Below are 11,097 nucleotides of genomic sequence, written 5' to 3'. Positions count from 1 at the left end.
ATCTTATCGTAAATGTGATGATATTGGCAACTTCAGATGAGTTGACAGAATGTGCTGTTGCTGAGGGTGATACCAACTTTCTCCATTGACTTATGAGGCTAAGGGTCATTCTTTTATGCATTCTTTGCTGTCTCTGGTATTGAGTTTTTAATGCAGTTCTGGAAGATGTTAGAGACATAGATGCCTGCTGTATCTAAACAAAGAAATAGTGTAATCAGGGAAAAAATCAACAGGAAATCCTAATTACATAGTTAAAATTGCTAGCATGATGAATTATGATCAGTAACACTGAATTTTAATGTTACAGTTGAAGTTTATTAGTTTGAACATTATGAGAAAAAATAAAGCAATATAAAGATGCTGAATGTAGTTCAACTTACTGTACAACAAAGTTAACCCAGGTTTTGGATTTATGCATTCAGTTATTTGCAAGTTATTTTAGCTGAACACTTTATTATGTTTGTTTTTCTTTTACAGGTTCTAAATGCAGAATAATTCCACTAAAAATTAATTTTTGGGGCTGAGGACATTTCAGGTGATTCACTACATGCCTAAATGTGTAACCTCCTTATATTTATTGAGTTTTTCTGAATCTGGATCTGTGCCTCAAGCTGTGGTTATCACTTGTTCAAATTCTGGTACAGACCATCCACTTCTCTGGTAATAAATATGGTTTCCCCAAGTAGGGGAGTAAAAACACTTTATTTTTATTCTTGTGAGTTGGTCCACTTTTCTTCTTTCTCTGTATTTACATAAGAAAAGTAAGATACTTGTCATTTAAATTATCTAATAGGCCCATGACTTGCAAAATATTTATTCACTGGATTTCATTTTTTATGACCAGACTATGAAGAATAAAACAATGTTTCCTCTTTTGTTTTTTAAAGAGAGAGTGATTCACTTATTATGTTTAGAATAGGACTAATAGAGGTTCAGGGCCACTATAATTCTTTCATTAATATGACAGATGAGAAATAAAAAGGTGCTTCTTACTTGTTTTTACTGCATGTACTCTTATCTGTGCTTCCTGAAGACCACTTGGCCTACAATCACTTTAAAAAATACCATGATTTGGCTCTGAGTCACATGTTCTGATTGAAATCAGATAGCCAAAACCACAAGAATCTTAACTTGTTAGGAACAGTGACTGTTCCACAAGTGTGAATCCAGAAGACTGGCATACACGTGGTAAGGAGAGGATGCAGGTAAAAGCTCCTGATATACCCTCAACTTTGGGTTTTATTAATTTTCCTGCTGTTACATCACTTGGAACCATGGGCACCTTGCCATACAAGGCTGGGGTTTTTTGTTTCAAGGCCAGAATATATACTCTGCACATTGACAGTGACTTCAATCCTAATTTTCAGTGTCAGAAGTTGGTCAGAAACTGCTTCATGGAACCACTTCTTAATGATCTTGCACCTTGACTTTCTTTCTGCAGCACTACAAATGACTGTGCACTACGTCCTGGACACGCTGTGAATTCCCCAACAGAACATGATGCATCACTTCGTCAAAAGAAAAAGATGTAATTCTTCTTAGTTTACTAAATTATAATGAAGAATTTTCTCCTTTAGGATTTTCTCCAAGTGCTCCAGTTGTTGCAACAATTCATAATGAAATGTGACTCCCAAGAAAGATCATCAGTTGAATTAATTTTGATGTTAAAATATGACCTATGCTTACTTGTCATTCAGTGACTTTGCAAATGTACCCACCAATTTCTTGTGTAACCGTCCCGTGAATACCACATAAGAAAAGGGCAGGAAAAAAAAAGTTAAGAGAAACAGTACTGGTTGAAATTTGTAATTTTGTTAAAACGTATTCAACTAGCAAACCCCCGTCTTTTAAAGGTTTCTGTGGGACAGTCAGACAGCCTTATTATTGCATGGGGGCCTCAATGTATGTTTTCTCTATTTAGTACTATTTCGTGAACTACTGTTGATGTACTGTATAATTATTTAATTTGGCTATGATACCAAGTTGTAGGCAAAAGCTCAGTAAGATCTTATACTCTGAAATAGCAATTTCTATTATTTAGGCTTTTGAAATTAGAATTTTCTTTATTCACTACCTCTTTATGGATATTTTGCAAATGCAGGAAAAGCATGCATTAATAACTATGTAATACTCTTGGTCAATATGTGCCTTATTTTTTTTCTCCATAATTAATTTCTTCCTTTCTCCTTCCTCTTCTCCTAAGTAGCCCTATAATTATCATCACTAACAATGTTTACTTTTAATCAGTTGTGGTATTTTAATTCTCAGCTCTTACTTCTTTTTCCTAATTATTTTCAATAATTGCAATGTCCTTGCAATATCAGTATTGTTTGTTTCCAACCTATTGTTTTGATTCCATCTTATCTGTTCAAATAAGGAAAGCATGAATTCCTAGGACTAATCACTGTAATGTTTTATTAATGTTATCTCCAGCTAATTATTTTCACTTGTGTTTTAATAAAGATCATTCATCACTTCTTAAACAGCTAATTTAATTCTTTCAGAGACAAAAACATAAAAATGCTATTTAAAGTTTCCTACTTACACACAACATAGTTAAAGATGAAGTGTAACTTAGTGTGTAAGAGAATCTTTGAGAAATAAAAGTCTTTGTTGTGCTTCTAAGTGTGTGATCCAAGGCATCTGTCTTTAACAAGGATAGATACTGTGGAAAGAAGTTTTATGCTGCAGTCAGAACTGATCATTAGCAGGGAGTAAGATTATTTGATTATTTAGCAGAGACACAACGCAATTGAGTCATCAGCAGACAGGGTGATCCCTGAACACACACAAACCAATGGCATAGAAGGGAAATTTACACACTCTATAGCAAGATGTAGGTCTGTAGTATAGATGACTTTAAGAGTGTTTGTTAAGAGTGTTTGCAGTGTAGATGACTTTAAGAGCTGTGAAAAGTAAGTGTAATTTTCCATGAGGGCCACCATCCTATTTAAAGATAGTGATTCAAATTCTGAGTTTTTATGATGTGACCAGTAGAATCCTGAGTTAGAGATCCCAGCAAATCTCTCATGTTAACATGCAGATATGTACCTAAAGTGTAAATGAGCAATAAGGTGAAAAGAGTTGTTACGAAAATTATGGTCTTTAATTTAAAGGAAAGCTAAGACTAGTGAGAAATGTGTTTTTTAGTAAAGGGCTGGATCCCTAAAGAAATTCAGCAGCCTATTGTCCAGAATCCTCAACCTCTAGCAAAAGCCTTTTTAGCAAAAGCTCCTAAATAGGTCTCCTGTATTTATATTGGGTATGATTTTCACATTCTTTTAAAGTTGATATAGAGATACCATATCAAACAAAGTGGTTGATTCAGGTTTCAGTGAATAATTGGAGAAAGAAAATTCTTCCTACAAGAGAATACCATAAATCCTTCAGCAGGGTTTTCGCTGTCATTAAATTTATTTTTTACAGTTTTCTTTTAGCCAGAGTTCTGGTGAACACAAGTCTTTACTGATGAAACCTTGTGAGCTCAATTACATGGAATTTAAAGCGAAAACACTAGATGAACTTTTTGTGGCTTAATTATACATACAAGCTGTTATTAAGCTGAAATACAAAGTCAGACTGTTATTTACAGAAATGGCATTTTTTAATGAAAAGGCACAATATTTTCAAGGAAGCTTCATGCAGAACTATGATCTTTCTGAAGACAGTTCAGTGGGTTATGTTAAAAGAAAGCATTTATTGCATTTGTTTGGCTTAACAGTTTTATCCCAAAAAAGATTTCATTACTGTGTCATTAAAAGCTACAGATACTGGAGCAATAGTTAAGTGTGCTGACACATATTTGGGGTTTCTTAATAGATTCCTTTTTGAGTTCTGAAAAAGTTCTGAGGTTATATGTTTTCTTCTGTGTAGGGTAAAATCAGAGGGTTTGTTTGCTAGTTTTAAGCCAATAATGCTTCAATCTTCATCATTTATTCAGTTTATATATTCTTTGAAAGTATCTAATATTAAGGGTCACTTAAATTTAGTGTTGTGTGCTGCAATGAACAATGAAATCTGATTTCAAAAGTGATGGAGTTTTTTAAGAATTGTGGTTAAACCTCTTTGTACACGTTCCATTTTTTTTCTGCTGAAATTCAGAACACATGGCCTTGTGCTGAGGAAGTTAACATTATAATACTCCGTAGTTTCCCCATTTACAAGGAAATTGCTACATTGTAATTGTTAATACATAATTGTGAGTAGTGATTGACAAAGAAAAGCCTACTGGTGTCAATTAGTATGCAGGCCATATCAAAAATACATGCTTCAACCTTAAAAAGCATTTTTCCAATTCACAAATATTTTCTTTTAGCAAGATCTGGGTTTCCCCAGGTTGTGTAGACTGTATGTGATCCTCCACATTAAAAGATCATCCCCAAATTATTGTCAGTATGTATGTAAATATCTTTTGTTCTTTGGAAGACACTGAAGTTGTGTGCCCCCAGGCTTCTTAGGACATCTGAATCTCTTTAATCTGTCACTTGTCAGATTAGTGCTTTTATGAGGCCATTCACATAAACATGATGTAGTCCCACAGGATGTTTTAATGCTGTCAGAGGTTTTTTTCAGAGAGAGTATGTCTGACTTGTAAGATTATAATTTAAAATTAATATTTGATGGGTATTTCAGGTATTCTATAGCTAAAATTGACTTAATGTTATTATTTTTTTCTTTTTAAATTATACATGATGTGCTAACTACTTTCTGGAAAAATTAAATACATTATGCTAATGAAAGATATTGCTGTACAATATGCCCTCCAAAGGTTAGGGGCCATTTAAATTTTGAGCATATTGGAATAGCTTGTGGCAAGGTCCAAGTAGATGGTAAAAGAGTTACGTCTCAGGAAGCTTAAATTTAAACATACAACAACTCCTTTTGTATTTTGTTTTTGTTTTTAATTTATTTTCAGAGTTATGGGTAAACCAAAATATACAGTGCTGGCAAAAGTCCTCCACTGCATGGTTTCCAATTTGGCTTTACAATCAATTAGCCTGAAAACAGAAAGTAAAGGCTTCTCAGGGAGAAACAATGATCAAGGTTGAAAGCGTGATTCAGGACAGCATGGTTTACCCTGAGAATTCTATCCTTCTTTTACACTGCCTGGAAAGCTCATTTAGCCTATTTTAGAGATGGATGTGATCATGTTATATTATCAGTATTAGAAGTAGGAAGAGTTTCGATGCATTTGTGATAGGAGCAGGAAAGGAAAACAGTGAAACTAGAGCCACGCGAGACAAGACAGGGATTTCAAAAACATCCTAAAAGATTACAGTATTATAGATAGCTGACAAGGATAAACTACTAATAGACGACAAGAATAAACTACTAATTCACACTCTTGGGCTGGAGGGCATAATTATATCTCCTGTAAGGACAGTTTTATCAGAGTATAAGGTGTGGAAATGCAATAGTCTACAGGATAAACAAAGCAAAGGGGAATCCAACAAAAACCAAACCAGACCAAAACAAAGGGGAATCCAACAAAAAACAATCTGCATCATTGTTTGTTCCTTCTTTTGGATCTTGGCAATGCCATGATCAGCATGTAAAATCCTGAGCATCCAGATAAGCATAAAATATGTTAGGAATCCACTTCCTATCCTTGAATGTGGGGAATGTGTAGAAATTAGCTCAAAACTAGCATATACTGCCAGCGGGAGCAGTGGGTGTCTATAACTGCTCTGATTTGTACTGCTCTGGTTCTCACTGACATGCTGTGGTGCTTAGGAAACTTAAGTGTAATCATCTCTGAATTATTCCTAAGTCAGAATTCTTAGAAATGCCAATTTTAATTCTGAAAAACATTTCAAGCATTTATTATAGAACTGGGAATATGGAGTAATAAGACTGTTTCACTGAATTTCTTTGGATAGTTTGGGTGAATCTTCCCAGTTCTTAAGCAATTTTTTCAAGTGTTAAATTGCTTTGAAAAACTTGGCAATGTTACAATCTTTGAGATTTATCTCTAATGATGTTTACACTGATGAATGAAACATTAAACATTTTTGACATATATAATTCCTAGAAATAGCACTATGCTATTTCCTTTTATAATTTGTAACATAGCCAGTAGAACTGTAGGATATTTTGGAAAAAGTCCTAGAAAATGCCTCATTTGTGGATGAATAAGCTAGTAGTTGGAGAAGGTATCAGAGTTGCTTTTTTTCAACTGGATATATGAGTTGATAGAGTAATTTCAGATGTTTTATGTGTAGTAGCCTTCTCAGTCATTTGAATGTGTATGATTTCTCTCAGCACTCCTGAGGACATTAGAAGAGAAACAGATTAGCATAGCTGGTTATTAATGTGGGAATTTCAATAATTGACTATCTTATTTAAAACCCAACCTCTTTAATTATTTATACCTAATGGATGTCTTGGTTTGTTTAGTTGAAAGGATACTGATAATTTAAATTCCCATTAATTACTGCATCAAAGTGCACTTTAAAATACTCTCTATCCTACAGCGCCAAATTATGGGAGATAAAACAGCTGTTACTGCTGTTGTGTCAGGCAGCATTTATTTGGCTAGATGGCTTTTTTTTACATACTAGTTACAATAATATGTGTTTCAAAAATAGAGATTAGGCAAAGTGATAAATCTGGATCCCTTCAGCGAGTCTCAGTGTCTGCATTCAATTAAAGCCTTCTTAAAATACAGTGGTAGATTCTTCTATTGTACCATATTGGCAGAGTCCCAAATTAGTTTAACAATTAGTTTTCCCAAAACACGAAGCTTGGTTCAGAGATGGAATGTGAGACCCCAGAATACTCAGCCAGGGTCAACAGATATCTCAGACACCCACCACAAGCCTTTGTCTCTTCTCATGTTGCTTTCTTTTTAAAGGTCTCAGACTCTGAGACACTGTTTTAACTGACCTTATTTTTTCAATTTGTTTTTATTTTGATGAATGCCTGCTGCTGCCTTGCATTGGTCTGTATGTCTGGAAGAGTGCTTTATTCATCGCTTTCCCACGGAGGCTTAAGCAGCCCTGTCCTTCGTCCCTTTTGCTTCTTCTTCCTATCTAAATAGGTTATTAGACTAGCTTTCCTGAGTCACCCTCGACTTCTTTCTCCTTCATCTCTGTAGAGATGGAAATCTCAAGATATGTCTCTGAATAGATTGGAATTGAGTAATCAGTTCAGAGTCAGTATGATTTAAGACAGCTTCCAGTCCTTCCTTCCAAACCTTCTTCCTATTTCCTTTCTCTTTGCAGACATCTCCATGCTCTCTGCTGCTCAGCACTGATCTTTCCCTAGGTCATCACATCCCAGTAAGTCTAGATATTGTACATTGATTGTGTACATAACAACTTTGAGGTAGTAATTTTTCTTTATCTATGGCTACATTCTCACATTAACTTTATTTTTGACCTGAGCTATAAAAGTCCTTTTCTCTGAAATCTATACATTCAATATAGTATTGCTGTTATGCACTGTGGATGCTCTTGCTCCTTTTTCATTGTCTACAACATAAAGTGATAATTTTGAATGACCTTCTCTAGCTTAACTGCAGCCTCTTCTCTTTTCTTGTTTGCTCCTGCAGTCTCCAGTATGAACAAATGGGTTTTCCCATTCTTCAAATGTCTTCCTTATTTTTTTTGTCCCTACTGATACAGCTATATAATAGAGAGATAAATTCTTCTCTGTAACACCATATACTAGTTGACACTAGAGCAATGAATTACTGAAAAATTAAATATCATAGCTAAGTGCTTAGAAAAACTGAAATTTCTGAAGCTGCAAATGAAAACAAGTGTTACTTGAGAAGGACACATTCTCTCGAAGATTTATTTCAGCTGATGTTTTACATCTTACTTCTCTTTTGAGTAGAAGAACAAAAAACCCACAATAAAATAACACCCATGTCCCAACTCAATTTCCTCACTCTTCCAGAGCTGAGTCCTCTCTTTTATATATTTCCCACCATCTTCTGCCTATTAACTCCTCTTTTCCTATTTTCCTTGGAGTTTTGGAACAAGTTCCAAATGCAGCATTTTCTTTAATATTATTTTACTCCAAAAAAATCTTCCCTGTGTGTTTCTGTAGTCACATCATTCATTTGAATAGAATATTAACATTTATTCCATTCCTCCACAGTGAGAAGATTTTGGAACAACAGCCACTTAAAAAATAAAACCAAAATATCAACAACAAAAAGCAACAGAAGAGTAAGTGCAATGAGGGAGCAAATCAGGTATGAATATATCTGAAGCTTAAAAAGTTGAGATTGATTTGCTCTTTAGCCTAATTACTAATTCCAGTATGTACACGTGATATTCACTTTGTTCATTCTTAGCTTTTTGTAGGCTCTATATATAAATTGTTGTGGCTTATCCAATATTTTAATAGTTTCCAGTGACTATTCACAGGCTAAGTGAGAACAAAATTTTGAGCCAAATAATCTCTGTTCTTGTTTCCAACCTGTATGTTATTTGCTAGTTATTTGGATGTCGTAGTCTCTTTGGTTGTACTTTCTGCTATCCTGTTTTGTCTGCCCTGTCTATATTCTATTCTTACAACCTTCAGAGAATGTTTTCTGGGCCACATCCAAGGCTGTATTTGTTCAGGTGAACTTCAGGAAATTTCAGGGTAAAATAATCCTTCATTCTAACAGTCCATGGAGAATTTAAATCGATCAAGCAAAATGAGATCACTTATTACTATTGGGGTTATAAGTAAACCAATATTTAGGGAGGAAAACTGACTAAACAAATTAATGCCTATGAAGTTAATACTTGGAAAGATCTGTGAACAAGAGTAAAAAAACATTATATCATCTTTTTCATCTCATATATTACTTAATCCAAAGTGTGCTTCTTTGACGTCTCTGTTTCCTGTTTGGATAACGCGTATGTGCTAAGTTCTGGTGATGAGTTATTTGTTTGTGCAGTTGGGCTTAAGATAAGCTAAATAAAAATGTTTAGAGCTGCACATCAAAGACAATATAATAATTAGTTAGCATTAAAACCCCACTACTTGGATAGAAGGAAATACCAAGTTCCTCACACCAATTCCAAATAAAGAAGTGTTCAAATTAAGAAAATTTTATGTTATGCTTAGATCTGCCAGGGTCACAATCCTTGGCCTTCAGACTGCATCAGGGGATTTCAGTGTGCTGCTTCCTATCTCCTTGTGAAAACTGCCTGCTCATGGCTGTTTTTCTAAGTCACAGACTTGTGCAGCCTCACAACCCGATGCACTGAGCTTGCCACACAAGTTTTCTTTTTAGCATCCAGGTAGTATACTAAAGAGTACCTGTAACAATATGTGCTGTGGACCAGACAGAATCCAATGGGGTCAGACTATCTGTTAGCCCAAATGAAAATATTCTAAGACATGGTTGCCCTTTGTGTTACCTGCAGTGCTGTAAGTCAGTAACAAGTTTCTTAAAAACTTTATCAGTGTTCCATAGGTTATTTGCTTATTATCAGGTGTCATCTTTCCCATTAGTAATTATTTATCCAGTGGCTACGCCTGCACATTACCATTTACTGATAGCAGCACTGTATAATTGTCCCTATTGTGTATTTTTAAATAGCAAACAATTTTTAAACAATTAATGGAGAAGGAAGAAAAAGCTGCTGCTGTCACTGGATCCACTACTGCAGCAAGCATCACAACATCACTCTTAATATTCAGTCTGTTAGTTGCTGTCATGTTAACTGTGATTTGGACACATGTGGGTGTCTGTGTTTAAAAGCTGACATCATATTTGAAGATAGTAAGAATGCTTTAATAATTCTTTCTCTTCATTCTAGCTAAGCTTTATTAAATCAATTAGCATTTAACTTTATCTTTTTAAGAGTTAATAAATAAATCTTTTAAAAAGTTAATAGTGAGAAAACGGATGTTTGCTACGTGCATATTTGCAATATAGACTTAATACTTTTTATTTTCACATTGTTGTTGTAGTATCATGGTTCTATCTTTTTGAAACAGCATAGAGCATGTATCTATTTCAGAAAAAACTGATCCAAAAGCAGCAGACCGATGTATTGTAGGTATTAGCTCAAAGTGCACTCCAAAAGTGGAATGCAAAAGGCCTCCAGCTTTCTGAAAACTAATATGACTAATATGTTAACTTTGTGTTATTGAATAATGTTGTCAGTACGCTACTTGTGTGAAGTCTCTAGGGTTAAAATATTCTTTAAAGACATGTTTATTTTTGGACAGACCTATTGAGTTGTCTCCTATTGTATGTTAAAGTAGCTGCTCTCAAAGGTCACAGAAAGTTCAGCTTTACAAAGACACCCTTATTTTGTAAAAAATGGATTTTCAGACTCTCTAATGGGAACATTCAAAAATGTCTCTAATAAAACTTTTTTTAGAATGTTTCATTTGATGACTTGTCCAGAAAGAGGAAAAGTAATGTAAGGACAGAAGTTTGGACAATAATCAGACATGAAAGCATATGCTCTCTTTTCAGTAAGTGTTGAGAGTTGCTTATGTTTTTCTTGGTTTTGGCATAGGAACATAATTCTTGGAGTTTTGTATTTGTTTTTTCTTCCTCAGCCTATGTACCTGGGAGATCATTTTCTGGCTTTTGGTGTTCTGAGCAGCAGACACCTATTAAAAAAGCACAGATCCAGCAACTGAATCCAGTCAGATGGAATGTGCTCTTGCAGAGTTGAAGACTTTGGAGTCCCAAGCAGTCAACAGGATCAGCCTGCACTGATCAGCCTGCTCTGTATCATGTCAGTAAAAAGATAATTTAGTCAAAAGCCATAGCTTCAAGTAAATCTAGTGTTTGTGAAAGATACTGTTCCGATAGCAGTGAAAAGACAACTCCTTGCTTTTTTTCAGAAAGACAGCTTTAGCTGCAGCAAATCAAATTTTGCACTGGTGTAGCACTTCATTTATGTCCCTGAGATACCCAAAGTGATTTATTTTATTGACCAACTTAGCAGCTGGTTTTATCTGTTGCAACAGCCAGCTGCAATCTAGCAAGTGAAGCTGACACTGAGATGAGCTGTATGAAGTTAGACACCTGTCATCCACTTACAACGAGCAGCATATTACACAAGGGTGCAACAGTGTGGGATAGCAGAGGCATGCAGAGACATGTCCAAGCCTAAACCTTAATTTTCC

Source organism: Molothrus aeneus, chromosome Z (genome assembly GCF_037042795.1).
Source record: "Molothrus aeneus isolate 106 chromosome Z, BPBGC_Maene_1.0, whole genome shotgun sequence".
Lineage (NCBI taxonomy): Eukaryota > Metazoa > Chordata > Aves > Passeriformes > Icteridae > Molothrus > Molothrus aeneus.
The sequence above is the reverse complement of the archived record's forward strand: the minus strand, read 5'-3'. Positions refer to the sequence as shown.